General features: G+C 40.8%; 1 protein-coding gene and 1 long non-coding RNA gene across 3 annotated transcripts in view; both read right to left on the bottom strand.

The window, feature by feature from the left end:
- Window positions 1–26,720, bottom strand: part of LOC123334962 — a 74,252-nt gene extending 47,532 nt beyond the window's left edge. The window contains exon 1 of the long non-coding RNA XR_006553126.2: window positions 89–26,720. This is a non-coding gene — a long non-coding RNA (uncharacterized LOC123334962). The remainder of the gene's footprint in view (window positions 1–88) is intronic.
- Window positions 1–26,722, bottom strand: part of EFNA5 (ephrin A5) — a 288,851-nt gene that overhangs the window by 261,677 nt on the left and 452 nt on the right. The gene's annotated exons all lie outside the window — the stretch shown is intronic.

The following is a 26,722-nucleotide window of genomic DNA, read 5'->3' as shown; positions in this document are numbered from 1 at the left end:
TCCTTCTGGGGATCACTTTAAACACAGAATTGCACAGGAGAGGGCAAAGGGGCGAGAAATCTCAGAAATCACAGAGGAAAAGTCATACCTGGCTCTGTGTGACATCTAGAATGTTCTCTTGCCTCCCAATTTTCCCACCTACAAAGACAAAATCAGACATTACATGAACCCAAAGAACCCACAGGGCACCACCTCTATAAAGGTTGCCTGAGTTACCTTAAGAACTAAATTTTAAAAGCCGCGGATTGGGATAAATCACTAGGTGACATAAAAAAGCTTTTAGGGCCTCAAGACACGTCTCTCCCATCACTGAGGCACTCGGAACCTCCTGCCCTCCAGTAGGCTCAGCCTTTAAGTAACACCTCAGCAGATCTGCCGAATGAGGCCAGCATCTTGCCCCAGGGTCCCCACTACTGGGGGGGTGGATCTCCCATGGGGACTGATAAGCCTGGGACCACGGGACTTGAGTGGTGGCAGCCCTGGCTGGTCAGAGTTAAATCCAACAATTTAAGGGAGCGTGCAGTCAGGCAGGCTGAGAAAGCATGGGGCGGAGCCCCTCGTGACTGCAGAGACCCATCCCTCTCCTGACTGCTTCCGAGTCTGCCCTTCCAGGGGACTCCCTGCTACTGGGACCTGCTGGGCCCCGTGGACCCCAGGGTCCCACCTGGATCCAGCCATCTGGGCCCTGAAAGCTTCCACGGTCCCCAGCCTGAATGGCGATTGTCTCCAGAAGCGTCTTGACTGTGTTTGAAGCATCAGGGCTTATTAAAACCCTGAAGGGAAGTAATCCCTGAATGCCACTAAAAGGTCTCCAGCTGCTACCGTTTATGAAGGAGGCTTGACAAGACGTGGCGGGAAAGAAAGGGGAAGGGGTGAGCAGGAAGGACGGGGAGAGAGAAGAATTTAGACAAGGCAAAGTTATCCAAACAGAGTCCCCATCAAAAAAAGAGTCGTGTTTTATCAGCTTAAGCCTTCCTGCCTCCCTTCCCAAAGGTATTCCCCCTCCCTCAACTCTCATTAACTCTTCTTTAGAGCTGTCTACTTTCTTTAAAAAACAATAATAAAGGCAGCACACGGCTAGAGAAAGTCCCTAAATGTGTGAAAATTAGAAAGAAGAGCCAGATGAATTACCTGGAAACAGGGCTGAATATGCCTTCCCTAAAAAATCTGGAAGGAAAATGGTTTTTTCATGGAAAAGAATTAGAGTGGTTCTCAGTCTCTGTCTCTGCCTTCTTCATTCTTTTGAAAAGGTCTTTTCATCTCATTAAGTTAAGCTGATTAATAAAAATTCAGCAGTTTGCCCATGGATCCTTTAGAAGTGGTGATACAAGCTGAAAGATGCAAGCGGAAGGTTTTTGTGCCGGAGACAATAAGGGGATGACTTCTTAAATCCGTCGTTGTCATCCTCCATTAGAGAGAAATAGTCACCTTGGCTCAGATTCATCAAACATTATATTGCTACTTGTTAGCTCCTAGTAACCTTCCCCAAAAGGTTAGTGCTTACTTATAAATAAAAGGAGACAAAAAGAAACATTTAGAAAGAAAGTATGAGAACATTTTGCTTCATTTCAAAAATTATTAATACAAATTAATGAAGAAAACATGGCCTCTAGAGGAAGGTTCATTAAAGGGAAAAAGCAATGTTATCTAAACAAATTTCTTATGTAAACACAAGCTTGTACTTTTTGCTATAAAGCACACTAAGTGGATAAGTTCAGTTATTTATTCATGAGTAACTGCTAACTTTGTTATCCAAGAATACCTTAATTACCTAGACAGTACCTAATACACAGTAGATGCTCAAAAGTTAAAAATGAATTTCCTCAACAATTTTTTTTTAAACTGTGATTTACTTTTAAAGATGGAAAAAAGTCAGATTATATAACATCATGACTTGCAAATGTTTTCAACTGTTCCGCTGTGAGTTAAATTCATCCAGAAAAAAAAAAAAAAAAAAACAACTATAAAATGTCTATTAAGTGACAAGCTTCAAACAAGGGAACAGAAAAATAAGTAAATCTTGCTTTATAGAAGTTGAAGCATTTTCTCAGCCACTTTTAACTTACATAAACACCAAATTGTTCACCTGTACTTTATCCAGAGATGACTAAATTAAATTTATACTACCATTCATGATATTTTAGTCCCCCTAAATTAAGGCACACACTATTCATATGTTAAACATCATTACCAAATTTATTTCTATCAAATCTCTGTGTGTATATCACCCTCTTTTAAGTGCCATCTTAAACAATCGGCCCACAATATACTGGATCAAGTTTTACAGTTAGTCTAGTTCTGTCATTAAATTTATCCTAAAATACCAGAGCAAATAAATGTTTTTGTCTGACTCCTACTTCAAAAGGATTTGAGGACAGGGAAATGTTATTTTTACTTTGCTCATATCTTGCGGACATCGCATAGACTTAAAGTCATCAAGTCTGTACAGAGAGCAAATATTTAAAGTGCTTGGCATTTTTAAGATGCAGTTTTTGATTTGAAGATTGTTATATTTAAAAAACAGAGAGAGAGCCAAAAAAGCATTGTTAAATGTCCATCCTAAGCCATAACCAAAGGAGCCATCTAGCTACTTCTGTTTTCTCCAGGTAAATATGGAAGATTCAGTTATATAAAGAAAGGCAAACTCACTTGCCCACACATTCCCTGTGGCCCGAAGCCTGTCACCTGCTCTGCTCTGCTCTCATCAATCCATCTCTTCAAATACCTAAGAGGCTGAGGCCAAACAATGTGGCTGAGAAAAACAATGAGTAAGGATCTGTTTACATTCCCACTGTGAAGAGTAATCATGGGGTGGCTGTGACTGATAATTATCAAGTTCAATACCTGTTAACACGTGGCTCCTTCTCCATGAAATGAAAGATGAGCAGAATCTAAGCAGGTGCTATGCGCTTAATGGCATTATCATTCTCACACTAAACCTTCCACAAAGCACCTACTGTGTGCCACGCACTACACCAACCACAGTAACACAAAGATTAAACCGGATGTGACTGACGCCAGGGCGAGCACAGTGAACCTGGTGTAATTAATGTCTTCAGTGAGGTTAGCCAGTTACTACCGGGGCACACAGAAGGGAAGAGGGAGGCGCTAGTTAAACGTGGGGGTCCTGTCACAAATCCACTTGCGTTCCTGGGTCTCCCCATCAACGAGGAGACAGGAATAGTTACACTTACTCCTGTTGTGTGTCATTTCTGAAAGACGTAGCTGTGAAAACTATGAGAAGGTTAAAAAGACTGCTTCTGAAGACACAGAGTATTTTTACGGGAGTATGGAGGTGGGTCTGGGGCCCCGTTTCTACCATGATGCTGCCACTGAATGCAGTGCTTAAGATGGAATAGGCTTGATTCCACAGAAAGGGGAAAAAATCTTATTGAAAAATCTTTATCGTGTAGGATTTTTTATTGTGTAAAGTATACACATTCGAGATCAGTTCCCCACGTTCCTCCAGACATAGTGATTTTAGTATGGAATCAGGAATTTTGAATATTATCATCAATGCATGGTAGATTGCTAATGAGCTGGTTTAAGTAAAGTATCATATAAATGATACCTATGCCCCACAATACAAATTTGTGACTTTTAAAAAACAACTAGCATCTATGTCATGATGTCACTTTGATAACAATATAAAACAAAAGGCAGATGACACAATCGATGGAATAATTTGCAGATAAAATGAAGTTTATGTGTGGATTTAAATAAAATTATTTGTTGTGCATATTAACTAATACCAATGTATTTCTATCTTATGCAATTCTGGAAACTTATGAGCCACTCAAACCACTCAGTCTAAATATACAGCTACTATATCTATACTTTCTTCAGCCTCTCACAATTTCATCATGGGTACAGGTGTCTATAAGAGATTAATAATTACTATTTGTAAAAATCATAATTTAAAATCATAGTTTCATAATCAGCATTGTTATTATGATAAGCTATTATTTTAAGAAGGTCTTTTAAACAACATAGCTATATTGTTAGCTAGAAATAAAAATCAGCAAAATAAACTTACTTTAATTCTCATTCTGATAACCAACAATGAAAGGTTACAAAATTACAAGCTAAAGGGGAAAAAAAAAAAACAGATTCTAAAAGTTAAACTTGGATTTTTAAATTTAGTCAGACGGCTTTGATTAGATAGCAAGGAAATGAACAATGTTAAGTTCATGTCCACCAAATCACTAAATGCAGAAACACACGGGCAAATACATACCCGCTGTGGGTAACCAACCTCCTTGACAGAACAAGGCCTGACCTTTATGAGGCCCACCTTCGTGCTCCGTGATTGTGACCGGTCCCCTGAAAACCCACCCTGCCCCAGGAAGTGGGCTGAAGCCTGTCCAGTCTACCCATGGAACTGATGAGGAGTGATCTGATTAGACACTACTGACAAAACAGGCCCTGAAGTTTTACGTGGCCACCCAAGAGACGAGACGCTGTCTCCTCTGCAAGCAGGCCCGTCTAATACCAGGCAGGTGTAAGACAGGTGTGTTGGGTCATAATTACTCCTTATAGTGTATATACCTGTCTATACATTTACCATCATCTTGATGCAAATGCATAACTCACTTAAAATTTTAGCTGATTTTCTGGCTGAATCATTCTCCCTTGTAGAGTGAACTGGCATCTTGGAATTTATTTTAAAACTCCAGGATGTCTTGTCCACTTCAGTTTTTGCTGACCACTAAAGTAATGTTTGAGATATTCTTTTCATTTTATAAAGTCTGTCATGACATTATTTATATTTCACTAATAATGTAAAAATAAGTATGTAAAATTAGATGTGATATAGCAAAAAACAGCTCAGAAGACTATGGAGTCAAAAAAACCCGTAAAGTCATATTTATATAACTTATGATACAGATTTAAATGGACAATCATATGCTCTGTTCCGGTATTTACACATTTATCCAATTTTCTAAAGTCTCCCCTCTTCTACTTCATATCTCCTCCCAGTGGGTAGCAAAAGAAAACCAAACACTTTAGTAAATCAACTTGTGATTTAGATCTTACAGATGTAACCTAAAGAATATATATTTTTTAACTCCAGGCACTTCTATTTCTTTTGAAACACTTCTTAAAAACTCTTCCTATTTTTTAGAACCAAACTAAATTCAGAATTTAATGTGATACATTTCTGCCAAAGTCTCCCCGTGTTAAATCTCAGGATTGGATTCATTAACTTGGATGAAGGTGGCTTGGCTTGTTTTGGTATAAAACATGTACCCAAAGCTCTGAAATTGTATATTATTTTTCTTACCAATTAACTATAATTTCAGGATAGTTTTCCAGATAAATCCTTCAAATCATGTTTAGAAGTAACACAGAAAAAAAAATTTTTAAGTTTGAAAGTTTAAAAAAAAATCTATGTGTTTTCTTCAAAAGTTTCAGATCAGATCAGTCGCTCAGTTTAGACGTGTTGTAGACACATATGTGTTATCTCCTCTGCTCTGACAAGCTAAAAGGGTGGGGGGAATACAGTATATGTTTTAACCAAGGAAGTTAAAGAGATGGAAAGATTCATCAAGTTGACAATGACCTCCCAGAGGACAACAATCCTCTGGTTTCACAAATGAGGAAACTGGACTCGCCCAAGGTTAAGTGACTTGCCCAAGGTCAAAGTCAAGTAGTGTCAAAGCTCTGACTCATTCGGATCTTCCGAGTCAGATGCTCTAGCACAGGTGATCGCCTCGGTCAGTCACCTTGTGGTCAAGATGAAAACGAGTCCTGGGGCATTTGGTGATCTGCTTAAGGCCAAACACGGGATTGGGAGAAAATAAAAGTGGCATCCACATCACCAGGCCTTATTTCTTTTTTCAAACATTTCATCTTTCAAACTGACAAAATCAGAAAGGAGAATTTCCACTCAATTAACACATGAGTTCAGTTAGATTACCAAAACATTTGGCCATAGGCAGGCAAGAAAATGAAATGAAGACAGGAACTGTGGGCAGACCATTCATCTCATAGGCTAATACTCACGTGAGTAATTCTCTAAATTAATAATGATAATAAGCAGATTTCACAGAGGGGATACTTTGCAGCAGGTATTTTAAATGCATTTACTTTCCTCCGAATCATCACACATTATACATACTCTCTATTTTACACATATGAAACTGAGAGTTAAAGAATCAGCATTTGAACCCAGAGCACCCTGACTCCAAAGACAGTCAATGCTATCTCCTTAATACATCTCTGTCCCAGTGTAAGATTTTTTTTTTTTTTTGGTACATAATAATGAAAATAGAGAAAGTCACGCAGAAGTATTTGTTAGTAGCTAGCATTTACGAATCACATACTCTGTGCCAGGCATTGTTCTAATGTAACATGTCATTTAATAATCACAATAAGTCTTAACAGATAAATAGCTTTATTCTTCTCATTTACAGCTGAGGTAGGTGAAGCAGGGAAAGGTTAAGCAACTTGTCCAGGCCCACAGCACCTGCTAAGTTGAGAAGCTGAGAATTATACCCAGGAAGTGCCTCAGATTTTTAACCATCCCAGGCCAGTTCTTGTATGTAGTGTTTCTGTACATAAACCACAATCCCTGACGTCAAGAGTCTTATCATCCAGGGAACAGAACACAAACAAAGATGTAGATAGTATACACAAACTCAGGATTATCTACTTATCAATGTCATTCATATACACTAAAGTAGAAGAAGGGGTACAAACTTCCACTGCAGAGCCACAAAGGTTCTGCCTGGGTGATGAATCACCCCATGTTTCCAGGCACATATTTCAGCTGACAGACCTGGGTTAGCCTGCAAAGCAGATGTCCACGATGGATAAGGTGCGAAAACTCTTTCTTCCTTCCCATGCTGTCTCTCCAGAGAGTAGCGGGGAACCTGAGCCACCCACATCCTATCAGGGGACTTTTGTCTTTGAAACTAATCAGGAATAATTTACTGGCTGTTAAGCTATCGGACAAAAAACTCCCATGATGAAACGAAGCAAGGAAAGGGGAGAGATGGGAGTGTGGAGTGGGGTTTGGGACACAGAGGAACATAGAGTCAATTCAAGCATTCATAGGCTGTTCTCGATACCGTTAAAAACACACGCTTCTTGATCAGAACGTATTGAAAGTGAAAGAGGCAGAAGCTGTATTTTTTTTTTAATTTTAAGTGAATCCATAGTTATTATATAAACCAAAGCTGACCAAAAGTACAGGAATTTAGATGAAATATAGGTGAACTTTTCCCAACGATATGATTGTTAAACTCCAGCTTTTATTCTAGGAGTTCTACAAATGTTCCTGAAATTCTTTTAAAAATATTACTATATTTGGCCAGGCCTCTGGAGTCAAGCTTACCCAAATGCATAGGAGAACAGCTAGCTGGCATGTGAATTCCCTACTAGTCCCAGTATTCTTCGTATACAACACACATTTTGTGTGTGTATATATAAACACACACAGCCTGACCATTAGCGCCAAAGAATGAGTCCATGAAACATTTAACCTCCAGGGGTACTAATTATCTGCTGTAGGTATAACCAGTTGCAGTTTGCAACCTTTCAGCCCATTAAACGCTCAACAAGGGGGAACATAGGTGTGCAATTTTAACCCTCCTTTCATATCAGCATACAGTCTCTATGTTCTTATCCCCTTTGCCTCCTGGAACCTTCTATCTCAAGGTCACCTTTCAATACTTCACTGAGTTCTCTTAGATGGAGTGTCACTCCACACAGCCCAGCTAAGAAGCAGTTAAGGGCCACCTAACTGGCCAAGGTCAAAGTATTTAAAGCTCAGTTTTCTCATCTGTAAAACAGGGTCATTATAATGCCTTCTTCTTAGAAGGTGTTGTCCAGATTAAATACTTGATAATGACTGAGGAGTCCGTAAAGCACCATGCTTGGTATACAGTAAGGGCTTGATAAACGGGAGCCATGGGAGAAACACCTCCATCTCCAGAGGGGCACGGGGCCCCTTCTGTGCCTGAAAAGGCAGGGGTGAATCATCCCGCACTCCTCTAAGTAATAAACCTGTACTTGGGGTTTTGAAAAGGGACTCCTAGAACCAGCCCAGGGAACCTCTGCACAGCCTCTCTGGAGCAGAAGAGGGGGTGCCCTAGCTGCCAATCTCTTCTAAATGCAGCCTGATGTTTGAATGATGGCATCTGCTTTTTTTTTTTTTTTACATATTAGTTTTCTGCTAATGATCTTTGCAAATAATGGGTTTTTTGGGGGGGGGGCAAAAATTAAGTTTGAAAACAACTGCTTAATCTAGAAATCAGAGAAGTAATTTATATGTGATAGAGCACCGTGCAGTGCCATCTGGAAATACTAAAACTGCCCCGGTTTTTACCTTCCTACCACCTAACCACTTATGAACCAGACCTAATTTGAGACCTTCAAAATTTTCCAGTACCGGTTATATTTGCAAGTCAATTAAACAGCAGCTGAGATACACAATGGTGCAGAACAATGATAACGCATATGAGCACTCTGCTAGCTCACCCATTATAAAGAATAATCCATCATAATGACCCTCCCCTCAATATGAGAAGCTTCTCAGTGACACCCTGCAACGTGGCTAATCCACTGCAGCCCAAGCTTCCAATCTTGCACTGGATCTCATTGACTCAGAATGAACTACTTTCTGTATGGCCCCCAAATCCACCTCCAAAGCTACCGCCAGCAAGTCTTCACTCCTCTTGCTGTGACTCCCTGGAATGGTCTTCTCCTGCTTGTCTCCATCTCTATGAAGATCATACCCATCGTCCAAAGCCTACACTACTGTATTCCTCTTCCAGGAAGCAGTTCCTGATACCCTGAACAGATGTGCTTTCTCTCTGTTCATAGCATTCCAGGCTTTGTTGTGACATCATTTGTTAGTTGCTCCTTATGAGCCTGAGTGAAGCAGCACATTCTGATCACTGCCTTGACAATTAGTGCATTTTCTAATTGTGTTGGTATGTGCCTGCATGTGGTCTTTAGCCCTGGTGTGTTCGCATCACATGTCACAGAAGGACACGCATTTAAGATGCAGGGACGTTTACAGTATCGGTCAAAGTGAAAGGCCGTCCAGACATGCTCTTGGTTTCACTGTGTCTTTATTAAAAATCGCTTAGCAGTCAGGACACATGAGAATTTCATTTTAAGGATGTTTACTTTTCCAGTTAGTAAATGTACCAGGATGGTTTTCACTAAAACATAAGTCAGCCAGCTGTTTGTTTGGGTTCTTGAATTGAATGGTAAAAAAAAAAAAAAAAAAAAAAATACAGTTTTCAGTCAAAGTACTCCACTTTTGAAACAAGGGAATCTGTTCCACATTTCAACGATTTAATTTTCTTTCCAAAAAAAGTTGAAATGTTTCTTGTAATAAGGACATCGCCTCTTCAGAACTTCAGAACTGGCACTTCAGATGGCATATGGTTGTCGCTGGCCCATCCGATACCTGGGGGAAGCTGAAGCACTTAGGAGACCCGAGAGAGTGTGAATCTGACATGACAGCTGAAGCTGCAAAGCCTGACAGAGTCATCAGGACAGGTACCCGCGAGGGAGGAGGATCAGCCTGGAATCCAGGTTTCTCCCCCATCTCTCGCTCCTCTCCAGCAATAAGGCTCCCTTTGCGGTGCCCGTGAGAACACAGCATCGCGGGACCGCCAGGACCCAGAGCTCCGCATCTTCGCGCTCCTCTGCGGGTCTCCCCGCGTCTCTGGAGCCGACCTCGGCTCCTGCTGGCTGTGGAGGCCGCCGGCCTCTCCCCACACGGGCGCCTGTCCGAGTCCAGCTCCGGCCCTGGTGGTCCCCCCGCGGCCCTTCTCTTCTCCTAACACGCAGACCCGGGCCGGCTCTGGGTGCTGCCCAAGCGGGACCACAGGCGGCTTTGAGCGGTCCGGCCAGCCCCGGACCCGGTCGGCAGGGACCGCAGTTTGCAGCCGCTGTTTTGAAGCTCCTTCCAAGCAGAACCCACCGAGTTTTCTAGATTTTATTTTAACCAGCGGGAAGAGGGTTGTCGAGCTAGATTAAGTAGATTACTGTCCAAACCACTTTCTCAGAGAAAGGAAGGGAGGCCATTCAACCAAACAGGTTAGACTTTCGACCCGAATGAGCAGTTTCTACCAAGAAGAACCAACCATCTTCGGACACTGAAGACTGCAGTCTTCACGCTCCACCTTGGGCCGTGGTGCAAATCCACTTAGTGTGACCCCTTGCACGTCTTGCCAGCAGGGCCCTGATGGGATCAGGCACCCTGAGCTTGCCAAAGGTTGCCTTCTCTGCCCGCAAGGGCCCTAGGGGAGGTTCCTCCAAACTCCTTGGCTGACTCCCGAACTGGATGCCAGGTATACCACCAATTCAAGTGCGTCCTAAAAGGAAACTCAGATCACCAAACACCCAGAGTTCAGAGTTAGCTATGGTAAAGACTACTACGCGTGTCTGAGGCTTGGCAGCATTCAGAAGGCAAATCTTTGGCTTTGAAGAGAGGACCTGGGGAAAGAAAAGTCACAAACACTCTCTTCCCGCCAGTGACAGTCCCATACCAAGGGATGGCAGGTGGGATGGGGAAGGTGGTAGTTCTAATACTATACTGGGATCAATGGAGTCTTTCCATAAGTTTACGTAGCCTTCTGTTGGTGTAAATATAGAGATACTCTTTTTATTAAAAAATAAAATGAACTGTAAATATTTTTATATTTGCCCAGTTGGTTTATTTTTTTTTCCAAGGAGTCAACTGTCAGAAAACTAACCTGAAGTTACAGTTGGGAAGTTTTTACTATAATGATTACAACCATAAAAAATTACCTGAGATTTCAGTTAGATATCTGAGGCAAGAAATTCATAGTTGTTGGCTATAACCAATTATGATGCTCATTATGCATTTAAATCAGTAAGTAGACGTCACTGTTTGTGCTTAAAGACCTAACTATACATGCCATTCACATTTTATAATATTTCTATAAGGACAGTCAGATGATCTGAAAAGTTCAACAGGAGAGAAATTGAAGACAATTTGCAACTGTCCAAACGCTAAAATTCAAGTTTATGGCAACCTAATAATAAAAGGCAGGTCACTATTGTCTATATTTTAGACATGTAAAATACATTGACGTAATTTGGCATTTCACAGACAGAATGAAGAGAATTCAAAATACTCCTCCTCAAATTATATGAGGTAAGAGGTTAGGTTATCAGGATAGGCTTCTTCCATCATGTTTATTTAAATTCACCAAATGCACTGAAATATGTTCAGCTCTAATCTTTACTACATTACTTACCATATTAATAAAAGCTAAATAATTTAAATGCAACTCAATCCAATCATTTCAACATCTTAAGGAATTACTGGATTGCTATACACTCAATTTGATCAATCAACATGCTCTCATGGAAAGAAAATACTGAGTCAGCCTAGCTGAAATGAAGCCTCTAGCTGATATGTTTAAACTGATACATGAGTTGTAAGGAATTATTTTTCTTAATAATACAGAGTGTCAATAAGTAAGTCATCAAAATTTAAACTTCCTGACTATTCTATCACCAAGAAAGGATGCCTAGAACACGGGAGAGATTGGAACCATTAATCATTCATCAGACACTGAGTCCAGGTAACCTAGAATTGCAAATTTTAAAACTCGAAATAAACTCATAGCAAGCTCATTCTCTTGACAAATCTTACCTTCCAATTTAGCAGGACCAAAGAAACCCACTTCTGTATGACACAATACAAACGTTAACAAATCAGACTGTAGCTGGTGAGCACAGCAATTCCAAACATTGAAACACTGAACTTTGAAGGGAAATCAGTTATGCGGAGTCATCAGGGCTCTCAAATAATTTTGCTATTGCTAATATTCACGTCAATTTTATTGCTACTGGCCAAGCGCTGCCCTTGGTTGTCACAAAATCTCTGGGTTACAGTGATTTAAGGATCACTGAGAATTTCCCTTATGAATTACATTGTGGGGAGGAGCTTAAGTGAGGTTTATATCATCAGGAGAAAACTGTCATAAAATAATCATATATGATTGCTATTCTAAAACAAGTAACAGGAACACTTGCTATTCTCCTGACTAACTATAAGCATATGAAGTAAAACCTGCTTTGAGTCACCACCAGACGATTCTAGAGGAAAGTGGCCCTTTGACAGTAATGTGTTAAAGAAACTAAGGTTTCAGTGCATTCCAATATGTGTGCCTTGACAAATTCTGTTTCCTTTCCTAGCTAGATGTTGTTATGATCTATTTATGCTCCTAACAACAATGTGTGTATAATTAGCATGCACTAAGTTTAAAAGCAGTCGATAACAGGAGATTTTTAAGCACAGAGGCGTCAAGAGGCTCAGCCCTGTTCTTCTGGAAGTAGCAGGCAGAAGAATCCAAGGATCCCAGAGACAGCCACGCTGCCCGTGAGGAACAGCCCCAGACAGGAATTGATTTGTTTCAACAAGCTCCTCATTGGAAATACAAGCATTCTCCAAAAGGGTGTCGGTATTCATTAAATTCTCCTTTGAGATGGAGATACCTTATTATACCTGTGAAGTCCAAAGCAGAATATTAGGGTTTCAGAAGTCAAAGAGGAAGCAATGAAGCAGAGATTAGCTGGGAGCACCAACTTTACAAAGGAGATCCAAAATTCCTTTCTGGAAGAAGGCCCCAGCCAACTGGCCTCTCCAGTGTCTTCTCTTCACACTTTATTACTCTCAGAGAAATTACAAGATAAGCCTAAAACGTGAATTCCTTTAAGAAGAAATCTGATGTAAATGCATAACTAGTATCTAGCAGGGATGGTATGTATTACAAAATAAGTCGACTTGATTTTTTAAAAGGTCAAATCTTCCATGATGATTTGACAATAAATTATTTGTAAGAACATATTTCTATGCAATTTAAAAGAACATATGGAGTTACAGAGTTGCATCAATGCAAACGGAGGTTACCCCCTCAATCTCTATTTGAATTTTTATAACCCTTTTTAAAGTCCTACTGTATTTTCCTTCAAATTTTCACAGATCTGAGGGAGACAATTTTCTCATGCCCATTTATTTGTTAGGATGAAGAAACTGAGGTTCAAATTCATCACTATGAAAGGAATGGTGTATTTAGACTCAGGGCTGAAATTTAACTAGATCTGAAATGTAACTAAAATGTTAACCAAGACAATTAAAAATCTAATCACTTACAGGATTTTTAACATCTTCCTCTCTGAGCCGAGCCTAGTCAACACGTAAACCCACTTGAAGTTTTATACAAAACAGCTGCTATTATAAAACTCAAAACAAAAAGGTACATGAACTCAATGCTTTTACTTTATACCATCAAGGTAGTCTGTAAATGTACAAATATCTATGTGTCAAAGAACTCGGTTACAACCTATTAATCTGAGAAGTCACTGTTAATAGTCCTGAGTTAAATAAAAACTGTTTGGTGAACGAGGACAAATCACCGTTAACAGCCATGAGTTAAATAAAACCTATTCAATGTATTTATTTTCCCTTTTTTAAAATATGGAGGGGCAAAACCATAATGAGGACTACTGAGCATCTTCTGCTTTATCTAAACATGGCAATGACCACAAAGCTTAGGTGTGTCAACTCCAGTTTGAACAAAGCCATTCCTTTAGGGATATGCAAATGACATCATTAATCAATGAAGATATCCTACTTCTAAATTTAACAATCTTCTAAGCATACGTCTCTTTTAGGACACCCTTAAGTTCACACAAAGTCATGAAAGATTCTCAAATTTATCTATGAGAATCGTAAGACTGGGAACTCTTAAGTGGATGTCACCTCAAAGTCATTGCCCCAGATGCTTATTTACACCCTAATGAGCATAAACATCAAAAAAGTCAAGCAAAAGAGACATGTCTTGATTTACTATTCTTAATAATATTCATAGTTCTTACAAAAGTTACACAATAATTAAGTCCATTTTTGCCAAGGATTTGAAAATGAAAAGTTTTCCTTCTGCTTGATAATTAACTATAAAAAGGCATCAGCAAAATTTTTATTAAAAAATGAAAGTATGTGTGAATTAAGAGTGCTCACCATCCTCCCCTTCTTTTGGCTTATTTTCATACAAATATAGCTGATCTAAAGACAAACAGTTTCATCTTTCTTTTAATAATCGTTGCATAGAGGTGTATCAGTTGAGTAAGTCTACTTATGCTTTCAAAGACTTTCAAGTTCACTTAGGAGAGTGGGAATATTGTATTTATACACCCAGAGAGGGAGCGACAATAAATAAGCAGGCAGGGTAATCTGAATTTAATTAGTTTCACCCTTTATTCGTGAAAACAAGCATCACACAATTGTTTTGCAAAAGCAAATGATATACAGGCTATGAAAAAAATACAAGCGTATTTATACCACTGAGACTCTACAGAAACAAAGATTTCCCACTAAGGACACTAAAATTATGGCATTTTAGAGCAGACAGGTATTTTCCCCAAATCTCCATAGAAGTGTAGGCTCCTAACGTCACCCACAAGAAACCCCGTCAGAGGAAGCACAAAAGTTGTTAGTCATCTTCTGGGCTGGATGTAAAATGAACATTTGGGGTTCGTTTAACCATATGGATTTCACTTAGAAAGTCTTAAAAATCTGTTTCTGAGGTGTAATTCTGGCATTGCCATAGAAAATATCTCTGGGGAAGGTTTGCAAATATATTGAGACATTTATGACAGGATCCTCCTTAAACTTTTTGGACCAAAACAATTTTTTCACTCCAGAAGATTTGTCTATAGAGAGCAAGACTTCCATCCAAATACCTGGCCGGTTACTTTTGTTAGTGGTGCATTTTAACGATGCATAAACCTCAATGTAAAAATCTATTTTGTTTGTCCGAGACCTGGGGGTAAAGTCGCAAGACATAAAGACAACCACAGGGTCTTAAGACAAATAACCTGCACTCCTGCAAACACTGAGCCCCTTGAGAAACTGCAGAACCACACAGGCAGTTCAGGGCGAGAACAACCAGGAGCCCTTGGTGAGGAACCAGAAGTGATCTCTCTCCCTGCTGATTTATCTAGAAGCTGGCTGCTCAAACTGTGGTTCCTGGGTCAGCAGAATCAGTATCAGAGAGTTCACTACAGATGCAGACAGGCCCCACCCCAGATCTACCGCATTAAATTCTATATTTCAAGAAAATTCTCAGAGGACTTGTGTGCGCATCGGAGTATGAAAAGCAGTGATCTAGAAATTGGAAACTGGCTGCTTCAGGATGGTATGGGTGCTGCTTCTGTGCTGCTTCAGGATGGTATGGGTGCTGCTTCTGTGTTGTTTACTGCGCTGTCCTCAGCACCAAGAGCTACACCCGACCCACGGAGGACACTCAATAAATGTTTGCTGAATAAATCCAGAGGTGAAGATCACACATGTGATGAGAACAGTGTCTTCCTCTCTGCACTGTGATCGTGTGTATACAGTTCTTAATGTACACAAAATTGCAAGGTCCTTAAGGGCACAGATGTTGCCTCACCCACCTCTGAATCCACTGCATGCCTCCCACTGTCTGCAGGTATCACTCAATGTTTTACCAATTGTAGCTTTTAGATATCCAGTACAGAAATATATTACTACCGTTAGATATTGATCTTTATAATATTCCTTTAACGTGAAAACTTCGGAAAACTCAGTTTAAATCAACATATAATTCCTGCATTTACCCATTTGGTTCTGGTTTTAAATACAGTAAGGAGAACTCACCCAAGAAATTAAAGTAGTAATGGAAAATATTATTTAGGGCCAAGTCCTGATTCTATGTGGTACCACAGAACAGGAATGGCATGGATGATTGAAATTCAAAACTGATTCCAAACCTCAAGTTATTCAATAGCCACAAAGTCTCTTCTTACCAAATCTCACACCAGAACTCCTCTACATCTCAGAGATATCTTTTTTTTTTTTTTATTTTCTTTCCCAAATCCACCTACTGAAGAGTGAAATGGGCCAAAGCCATCAAAGGAGAAATACAGGAACAGAGAGATATACATAATAAACAAAGCGATCAGTCCTCAAACAACCAGATACCAACACCAAACTCTAGAGCTAAGAAATAGCAATGTGTGAAAGAGATAGTTACCCAGTAAATAATGGGCACAGATGTATGATAACAGGACCATTCCAAAATGATACTCAAAATAAGGAGACATCCAGAGCAGTAAGTATTGCTGACTCTCCCAGGTCAGGTTTTCAAGAACAAATACTAAAGTGGGAGCCCTCTTCCCAATCAAGAATCGCTTTGTTTCTATTTAATTAACTGAATTAGACTGTCTTTATACTTTTTTTTTTTTTTTTTTGCTTCAGGGATCCCAGAGTTTTAGGTTACGCCATCAGGTATGCGTGACCCCATGAGTGTATACTCACATGAAATGCCCTGTATACATACACACCCACACCCCAGCACGTTGCTGGTGTCCCCCGAGTATAGTCGACAATGGTGACAACAGAGTGTGGAATTAGCTTCATTGTTCCCCTGACAGCTATAGTTCCACACGAGACCCTCTTCTTTTTAGGTGGTAAATGCTATGGAAAAAATACACTAGTAAAAGGCATTTAATTATGGGTCCGGCAACCATAGTTGGAACACAGGTAGAGGAGACTAGCAACTCTGAGACAGCAAACACATTTATTTCCAGGGGAGGGGAGAATTTTGTTCTTCAATTACAGCAATGCTTAAAATATGGATGACAGGCATATGATTAAAAAAAGAAATTTTTAATGTTTCCCCCCGAGTCTCTATCGAGGATAAAGTATGTATACAATGCTACATCAATACTAAAACTAAGAATACTATTAAATCCATACTAAAATATTTATAAGAATAAAGACATTGCTTATTAATAAGCAAAATGCATAAAGAATAGCTTCCTGTCTTGATACTATCAGTGAACTACAATGATTCAGTTTCAATTTGGGTTTTCACATGGACGTAAAAAGATGAACACTTGTGATATCAACTCTCTGGGTGCTGTGCCCCCTGAGGCTTACTTCAGTTTGCTTTATCCAGTGTTTAAAACCAGGCGTCCCTTTCTTTGCTGTCATGGCAGACACCAGCTCCGTCACTGAGGTCCTTTCTCGCCTGATTAATTAGTAATTGGGAGACACATTTTGGCAGCTTTCACTTCCCTATTATTTTCTCTGGTTTGACACAAAACCCCGTCAGGAGCCCCACTCTCTGAACTGTACCCCATTTACTGCTGGGTCACTAGATTTTAATACACAGAGCCCCTGCCAGAAAACTACCGAAATAGGCATAAAAGTTTCCTGAAGCAGTAACAGTAAACAAATATATGAAGAAAATTCTGAATGCCACAGTATCTGAAAGGTTAATGGTCTGTCTGAACCCAGGGGTTATGGGCAAGATTGCAAAGCAGAAGCTACAAGAAAAGGCCTGCAACAAAATCACTGCTTTCACCTGTCTTAGAAAAAAAAAAAGAAAAACATATTAGCTAAATAAAGCAGGCACACGCTTGGTGCGGCGGAACCATACATCTGAGCCTCCTCCGCTATCCCAACCCGATGAATAAATTTCTTGGGAGGAAAAGACTGATGGGGACTACGGGGCCACAGGTCCCTTCTGGAAGTCGCAGAAGCGCTGTCTAAGCCACACAAAGAAACGTGGTTCATCAAAGGGAAGGTGAGGAAGTTAAAACTGAAGCTAGCAGGCTTAGATTTGGGAGAGCTGCAAATAGCTACGGAATCCCCTTCAGGTTCTCCATCTCAAGTGTCAGTCACTTCAAAAGGGGGCTGCTGCGGAGGCGGGATGCTCGCTGGGGACACTCGTGAGCCAGGGCAGCGGTCGTGCTGTGTGGGTCAGAGGTCACCGCGTCTACATGCCGACATCTGCCTGTATTTTCTGGCCCCGAAACAACAGCAGGGGAACCAGGCTCATTTGCCCCCACTTTGTTTAACCTAATTGTTGAACACAAAAGATGACTTCCCCATATCTAGACTTATTTTTCCTTTCCTCCCTAATCCCCATTTGACTCCATAAAATGAAATACTATTAAAGAAAACCTCACCAAAAGGTCAAGTCCCCTATCTATTATTAAAGTTGGGGGAATGTGACAAAGCCATATTTTCCGCTGGCACCTGTGAACCACAAAACTTCACATCACGCCCACCACCATCAACATCTAGACCACAATCAGCACTACAATTATTCCACCAAAATAAGCCACGACCGCCTCAAAACCGCAAAATGGCATTTTGGACAGGAGAAGATGCTTCCATTTACTCTTACAACATGTGCTTTCATAGTTCAGAGGCAAGAGCTAATTGTTCATTACAGTTTCTACATGCATAAATAAATCACTACTGAAACCAGAATGGACATTCTGACACCTTAGAGGCAGGAAGGGAAAACAAAAGTAATTTGCTAGTTCATTTCAAACAAAAAGGTCACTTTGAACAACTTGGTTATTGTAGCCTTCTCCATCAGCCAAAGAACAACAGATGATGGATAGTGGAGGAAAGGGTTTTGGTAAGAGAAGCTGTTAACTCACACCTGGACTGTAACGAGAAGTCCATGAGATGCACGTCTTATCCCAAAACATTTACTTTATGCATCGCCTTCACACTGCCCCTGCAACCACCACAAATCCTACTTCTAATGAACTGAAACCATCTGTGACATCAGCAGTACTCAATCTGTGCCCAGCTTAATCAGACTAGCTGAGGCAGGGTACTTTGAAATTCTTCTTAAGAATTTCTGTTTTTACTGCAGTGCATGGGAACAACGTTCCCAGACATCATCAAACAGATGCAGTAGCAAGAAGCGTAATATAAATTTTTGGTAAAGTTTACTAGGCCACATGTTCCTCCAAATGCATCCAGAAATTTAAAACATGGTGGAAAATACAACAGTCTCAGGGCACTCACATTATTTTTAATAACAAATATGAATTTACTTCCAAAATAACTGTCTGTAAGAACCCACAGGAACGGTTTAGTCATGAGACTGTGAAAGCCTATGTTGCAGGGAGCGGAAAGGCTCTGGTTTCGTATAACGCTTCTTAAAGCACCCCAAATGCTTCTTTTTGGAGGTACCTATGTTTTTATCAGTACCATGTACTAGAAAAAGATTCTTAGGACTGCTGAGCAATTTGGGGGAAAAAATATATATCAATCAACAAATTTAAGAGACTACTTAGTACAGTGAGAAAAAGGACATCAGGATGGGGGGGCGGTGATAATAGGAGATATTAATAGATGACTGAGAAATTGTAAGTTTCAAGAGAAAAATACGTATGTAAATATGGCACAGCCCAATACTTAACATGAAACTATAATATGCCTGGGTTTAAAACATATCATTACTAAGTTAAAATATCCATTTTTGACAACTAAATTCGAGAAGATAGCATTTTCAGTGCGCTCACAGATAAGACAGAGCTTTCAAGGGGGATCCCTGCTCAAGACGACTATAAAGTGGTTTAGCCCTTTCCTATCGTCCATATTCATTTCCGGACCATTTTCATGAAAGAAATAAAGTCGGTCTTAAAACAAGATGGCTGCTTCTGGGGGAAAGAAAAGAAACGCTGATTTAACTGAAAGCCAAAAACCTAGCTTTTTCTAAATCGAGAAACAAGAACTTCGGTATATGTTTTTTCTCATCTCCAAGCATATATTCATGCACTTCCACATGGAAACTTACAGATTAGGCTGGGCAGTGACTGAAAAGTATTAATAGCAAAGCCATTTTTTTTAAAAAAGGTCTGCTCTTAGTGTGCTAATAACCTGAAGGTCCGATGCATATACACAGAGCTGCAACAAAACCCAAATTCCCGCCCGTCCTTCACACCAGAACCGCGATCCCCAGTTCTGAGAATCAGGTCACTTGACAAGTAGTAACAGGAATAATATTGGTCTCTTACATCTTTTACAGAACTCCATCAGAAAATGCTCGGTGATACCCTGTCACAAACAAATCAGCTGAATTTGGCTTTTTCAAGTTAATACCCTAGGAACTAAGCTGTGAGATAACCTCTGGGAACAGCACTTTGATGACCTTCCCTGAAGCAAATGGCAGATTAATTCTATGACATATATGTAAAAGCTGAAAACATTTCCCCTCCATTTTGAAATAATTTAAAATAGATTTTTTTTTTCTGAAAAAAATCACTCAAAACTATTTTTATTTCTCACTTGAGGGGAAAATAAGGCCTGACAGTAACATTTTCTTCAACCTGTCAACTGTCAATTGCATGAAGGATGTTTCTCGAGATGACAAAGGTTTATTTTTCCTTATTGAAAATGATAGAATTCTACCTGAATGAAAGCTGAGCTAACCTTCACTGTGGTACTCCACGGTCTCTCAGCAACTGGCTAACTCAAGGAGAAGTTTTCACTGTTTTAAAATAATGGTTTTATTGAAATCTGTGACTCCCTGCTTGAATACTGTATTCAAAAACCTCAAAGTCAAGTTTCCATCTACATGGATTTCAGATTAGAAAATAGTATAGGGATTTCAGTAGTTGGCAATAAATCCCTCCGAGTACAATCAGGAGTATAGATTATCAAGAATAGTAAAATATAAGGAACTTCTTTGTTTATGCTAAAAACTAGGCATAATAGTTGTAATACAGAAAACCCCGCAGCATTACTTCCTAATTCTAAACTGAGTGCTTCTATGCCATTGTGCTGCCTGGTTTGTAACTGACAACTCTGTAAACATGAATGTAGGCAAATTTCAGGGGAAACCAATCTCATGGTAGTGAGTAATATTCCATTCAGAAACACTGGAAGTTCAAATTAATCACAGGAAACTTTTCTACCAAACAGCTCGGGGTCTAGGCTGAGAAGCAGAAGAAAATATAAATTTAATAATATAAATCAGGCCCTTAAAAGAGACAGCAATTTATTGATGTTTCGCTAAGACCACCATCATAAGACAAATTACTAAAGCGAATATTAACATCTCATTTCTCATACTCCTCTTTGAGGTTTTACACCTGAATATGAAGGTGTTATCCGTCACAAATGATCAGAAGGCAATTTTTTCTCGGTTTGGAAGACTAGTCCCTGACTGAGCACCCTGGTAGGAGGCCAGGCCTTCCTCGCTGTACTTATGATACACACGTTTCCTTTTCAACATCCTAATCAGACCTGCCACTTTAACAGTCTGCATACTGTTTCTGAAAAGAAAATGGATTATATGGCCTCAGTGAACATAAGACCGATTCATTATCTAAAATAAAATATCACAGCTTTTTAAGTTCTCATTACTGCCTGAAGTTATTCAAAACCCACACACACAAAGAAAATGAAGAGGGCTAAGGCGCATCTTAAAAAAAAATTATTAATCAAATTATTTATATTGGACAAAAAAAAATATTAAACAATGAACCAAATGCTCACAGAAAATTCTCTTCTTAACATCTTCCTATGTTTTGTTCATTTTCCATTTCAATGTTTTCTCTTTCTCAAAGGTACACTCTTTGGGCATATACTTCTAAGCTTGCAAAGGCCAGGACTCCTGAAGGACTAATTGTATTCATTCATTTTCTTGGCCCAGCATGAAGCTGGTAGCTTGGTTGGTTCATAGCAACAGAGGAGAAAAAGGAGACGCTCATCTTTATCTGTCCCATCCTACAGGAAATCAGGCCACTGGACAGAAGGCATCTCACAAGATTAAATGGCAAGAAATTCACAAGGTTAATTTGCCCCCAGATAACTAAATGTTCCCTCCAAATGTGATCCTCAGCCTTCAAATGGGGAGGCCTCTACAACTCTTGATTATCAGCCAGAACACACATGGCGACGAGATGCTCCTTTGGTGAGCCAATGGCTTAGCTAACACGGCTGAAATCAACGAAAGGGGAGTAACGACTGACTGAAGGCTCTCTCTGATTCTTTTCATCATGAAAAGTTTATTGACCTCGGTCTCACACTGGAAACGCCAAACTAGACTGTACATCAAGTGTGCCTCAAACAGCACTGATGTTCCAGTCTCTTAAGGAAAAGACAGTTGACTGTTTCTGATGGCTTACTACTAATACAGAACACAATGCATAAAATCAGTGGAACCGAACATCCCAATGGCTTGTTTTGCTTTCAAAATTCTCTGGAACACTGGCCCAAAATAAGCAGCACACTTTTCTTCGACAAAATTCTAGATAAAGAAAGGGTAAGAGGCGGGGAAAGTCACTTCACGTTTCCTACAAATGGATAAGGGTGAAAATACAGGATAAAAATTTCCATCACACAGGCTTTATTTTTAAAGCAGATGGTTATAAAACTCTGATATAAACACCAAAATAACAAAATTACCCCACTGTATCTAATAAAATGTTACACTGAGGTTCGGCGTTAATAAAGTTAAAAGACTCTTAAGTAATGTCTTTTACTTGAAGAACTTTTGTTTCTAATATATGAAACACTATTTAAAAGATTTAAAATTCTAAAACTAGAGTTATTAAGGTTGGTGATAGGGTCTTTCAAAACCAAGATCAACTTTCCATATTCCCTCAAAACAGATTCTTACATTTAGACCGTACTGATATTTGTTTGTCAGTGAAAAAGGCACAGTATTGGTATAACGGTGTATATATATATGACACTGAGAGCTTGGACTTGTTAAAATGAAACAAGTGAATTCTGAAAGAGAAAATAATATGCAAGGGCTATGATTAGGGGAAAATGTTACTACATCTCTCAGCTTAGTCACATACACACTGCCTGAAAGATTCCCAAGTGTTCATCTAGAATTCCTATCACTTTCACAACTCAAGATTACATGTTAGCAAAACTAAATGGTGTCAATTACCTGCTACTCTAACATGAAATGTTTAATTTACAAGTCCAAAGAAAACATACCATTAGGTTGAAATTTATAAAATCCCAGATGAACTATAGAGATATCTTTTCCCATAAGAGAATAACATTTTAAATTGGTGATTCTCAAACCTTAACAGAAGCAAAGAACTAAGTGAAGAGAATCAGTACTTTTGAAGTATGGTTATATTTCACATTGTATTATTTTACCATTCCATCAATTAATGCAAACCAGTAGGAGATAGGTTTAATTATCCCAGCATCATTTTGGTAAATGGGCAAATGAATCCAAGAATTTTTCAGTAGACACAGTTTGAATATTTTCTTTGAAAGAATCAAACTGTTTATAGCATGTTTCAGATTAAGAGGCATATTCTTAATACTAAGCCATCTCTACGGTTATTAGCGTAGCTACTAGGGGAGAATATAAAGAAAGTTCTATTGCTGAAAAACTTTTTTAAAAGTTACTTAAAAGCATTTTACATTATTAAATTAAGGACAAATAGCTATATTCTCCTTGACTTGGTTCTTAATTACTCAAACTCTAACAGGCCAGTTCAGAATAGAGCATAACATTGAATGGATCTTAATATCACTCTTACTATTTAGGTGAAACTCATACAACTCTTCAAATGTTTAAAATATAAAAGATGCACTTACAAAAATCTGATCATATATTTCTGCCCAGATTGATAGGTCCCAGTTGCTATTTTAGAGATCTGTAGCGAGTCAACACATAAAATCAGTGTTGCCCACCACCCAATAAACACTGGAAATTTAAGAAGTTATTAGCATTTAAAAAGTGAACCTTTATTTCCCAGAAGTGAATACCTGGGAAGACCGAGTCTAAGAGTAAAACTATCCGACAACAAATAAATTGTCCTTTCTTTTTTTTTTTCTCTGTGAACTTAGATCTATGGATGTACTTCTGTTATCAAAGTTCTCAATAGTGAAACCCAACACAGCACATAAACTATGACTGCACAAGTTACATGTAAGATATTTAAACCTTGTGATCAAGATATAATACTTAACTTTAATTTCATTCTAAACTTACTTTCAAACTGAAGTCCATAGGTATAAGCTAAAATACTTCATTTACTTCATTTTGCCATAATATCCACTTGTTACCATCTTAATGTGCCCACTTAACTTTTCTTCCAGGATAAAAATCTCTTAAGTCTGTTTAAGTTGCAATTAAAGTTCTCTACTTTTTTCCACAAGACTGAAGTCTTCTGATAATATTATTCATTTAGTAAAATCTTAAAAGACATGATTCATGTAAAATCAAAACGCAAGGCTAGCTTACTTTACATAAAAACAATAGATAAAAAGAAAATGTAAAACAAAAAATTTAAATTAGTAGACCTCTTCAAATTTTCTAAACTCGTTTTTCACTATCTTCTGTGATAAGCTGTTTGTTTCTAAATTACTTAGTTTGCATTTGGCTCCTTTTAAATTACATCCAAGCTGACTTTTCTTAATTCATCAAAAAAGCACCAACATTTCTAAGATAAATCTGCCTACCGGTACCTAGCATTAAAATATTACTTTTTAAAAGTTTTACTGCAGTAACACATAAAGAGAAACACAGTCACAAATCTCTAAGAATACTAAAATTACAGTTGAATCTCTTGGGTGGGGGTACATCATTCTTCCTTTTAAACATTATCAAATTGATAATGATGAAATAAACAGTATTTCCACAAGCTTCAAATTAGAACACTGACTCGGAGAATACTCTTGGTATTTTAAAATTCTACAGATTAACTTTGGGCAGCTTCAAAGACACCATGGCATCCTGAACAAGAGAGTTTTCCGCAGGCAGGGCAGATCTATTAAAAAACATGACCTGTGACAAAAATCAATGTGCTAATCTCAAACCAAACAACAGTATCAAAAGCATAAAACAGAGATAACCTAAGATAAAATGTCCTCAAACTAACTCAGACTAGCTTGACAGGTTAAGAAGGAGGGGTAGACTGGGGACGTTGCTGATGCTTCCAGGACGAGTGGAACTCCCAAGTATTCCAATAAATGAATACCATGAGGAAAAAAAAGATAACCCTGTGAAGTTTGGGGTGGGGAAAAGAAAAGACAAGCAAGAGCAAAATGTCCCAAATTCAACGAACCAATTTCACTGCTGTTTTATTTAATAAGGCACTAAAGTTTAAAATATAAATTCCTCTCTTTCGAATATGCTGTCTAATAAAGCCCAAAGGGGAATAAAACCAACCAACATAATGAGACTTGCTTTTAACACCATCACAACTGGAAAGCTCGCCCTATTTGTCTTGTCAGCTTTAATAAAAGGCATCTCCTCTGGCAGGATGGTTCTCTTGTCTTTTTTCCTAATAGTGGTAAGTGGCATGTCAGAGAAAAAATGAGTTTCCCATCCCATCACCCATCTGCAGGAGATGTGTTTTTTTAAAGCCAAACTTTGAGAGATGTCTCCACTTGGGCCAGACGCTGCTGTCAGGTCTGGGGCTACCTGGGTGTGACTGTCTTTCCTGGGACAGCAGGGGGGTGTGTGTGTGGGGGGGTACTCTCTCCCCGTTTTTCAGCCGGTGGACCGCTAGTAGGGAGATCTCCCTGTCTGCAGCGGAGAGGACCTTCCTCCAGGCGGGGGAAGCCCTCCGGTGCCAAAGCAACAAAGGCCGGCGGAGAGGGCTACGGGGAGCGAGGAAAAACTAAGGCGCCGGCCAGCGCTTCTCCCCACGCGCGCAGCGACCGCGAACTCTTTCCTTGGCCTCCCAACTTCCACTCCAGCCCAGGGGAGGGTGGGGGGTGGGGGGAAGCTGGGGTTTTCGGTATAATCGAGGCTGTTTCCCTCCTCCAAGAAGAGCGCGGAGACCAGCCCACCGCTGGAAGCTGGCCTCGGTCCCGGAGACGCAGAGCAAAGTGGGCCCAGCGGGGCCGACTGCTGCCCGGGAGAAAGGAGAGCTGCGACCTGCCCTGGACCCGGAGGGGGCCTCCCGGCCCTGCGGACAAGCTCCCCCGCGCCCCACGTCCCGGGGCTGTGAGCCAGGAGCGTCCGCGGGCGGCCGGGGGCCGGCGCGAGCGCTCGAGCGGCCCGGGGCGCGAGTCTCCGGCTTCCCCGCGTCCCCGGCGGGCTCGGGCGGCGCCGGAGAACCGGCTCCAGGTGACCGCGCGCGTGCCTCCGGCGGCGCCGCCAGCCTCCGGACCCAGGGCTCCCACCTCCGGGGGCAGGCAACTCGGGCAGCTAGCTCGGCCAGCCTGCCGTGACCCGGCCTTCCATCCAACTTTCTGGCCCCCTGCGCCCACCGGGAGGCGCAGGAGGAGGGAGCGTCCTCCCCACCTCCAAGAGCGCCAGGACTAGAAGGACTGGGGGAGGCCGTCTGCTCTCCTCGCAATTAAAAGAGGAAAATAAAAACCTCCAGCTTCCGCCTCCCGGGCCCCCTCCCTGCCCCCGGCCAGTGCGCATTCCGAGCGCATCGGGGGGAAAGGGAAGGAAAAATTCACACACACACACACACACACACACACACACACACACTTCGGGGATCTTTGGCGGATTCTCCCCCGCAATCCCTGCGCAGCCAGGCTCTAGGAGGGAGCCCCTGGCGGCGCTGCGCCCAAGGCTCTTCGCGCCCAAGCCCCGCGCCTGGATCCGGATGCCGGCCAGTCGGCCCGGGTGCAAGAGCGAAGTCTCCACTCCCGGGATCCCGCCTTTTCCGAGCGTTTCCCCCGCGCTGCGCAGAAGCTGCCGGTCCGGGCGGCCCAGGGGACGCCCAGGGGGCACCCAGGCTCCCCCGCCGCACCCCAACAAAGAGGGGGCCCACGAGAGGCGCGCTTCCCGCGAGCGCCTGCCAAGCAACCCGCGCCCGAGCCCACGCAGACTCAGCGCGCGCGCCGCGGCCGGCTAGGGCGCGCGGGTCCCCGGCGGGCGCCGCCGCTCCGTCCGCAGGGCCCCGAGGCCCGGGGAGCCCCGGTTCTCCGACCCACAGCCCCTAC

This window comes from Bubalus bubalis, chromosome 9 (genome assembly GCF_019923935.1).
Source record: "Bubalus bubalis isolate 160015118507 breed Murrah chromosome 9, NDDB_SH_1, whole genome shotgun sequence".
NCBI lineage: Eukaryota > Metazoa > Chordata > Mammalia > Artiodactyla > Bovidae > Bubalus > Bubalus bubalis.
Note: the sequence above shows the minus strand (reverse complement) of the source record. Positions and strands in the feature narration are given on the sequence as shown.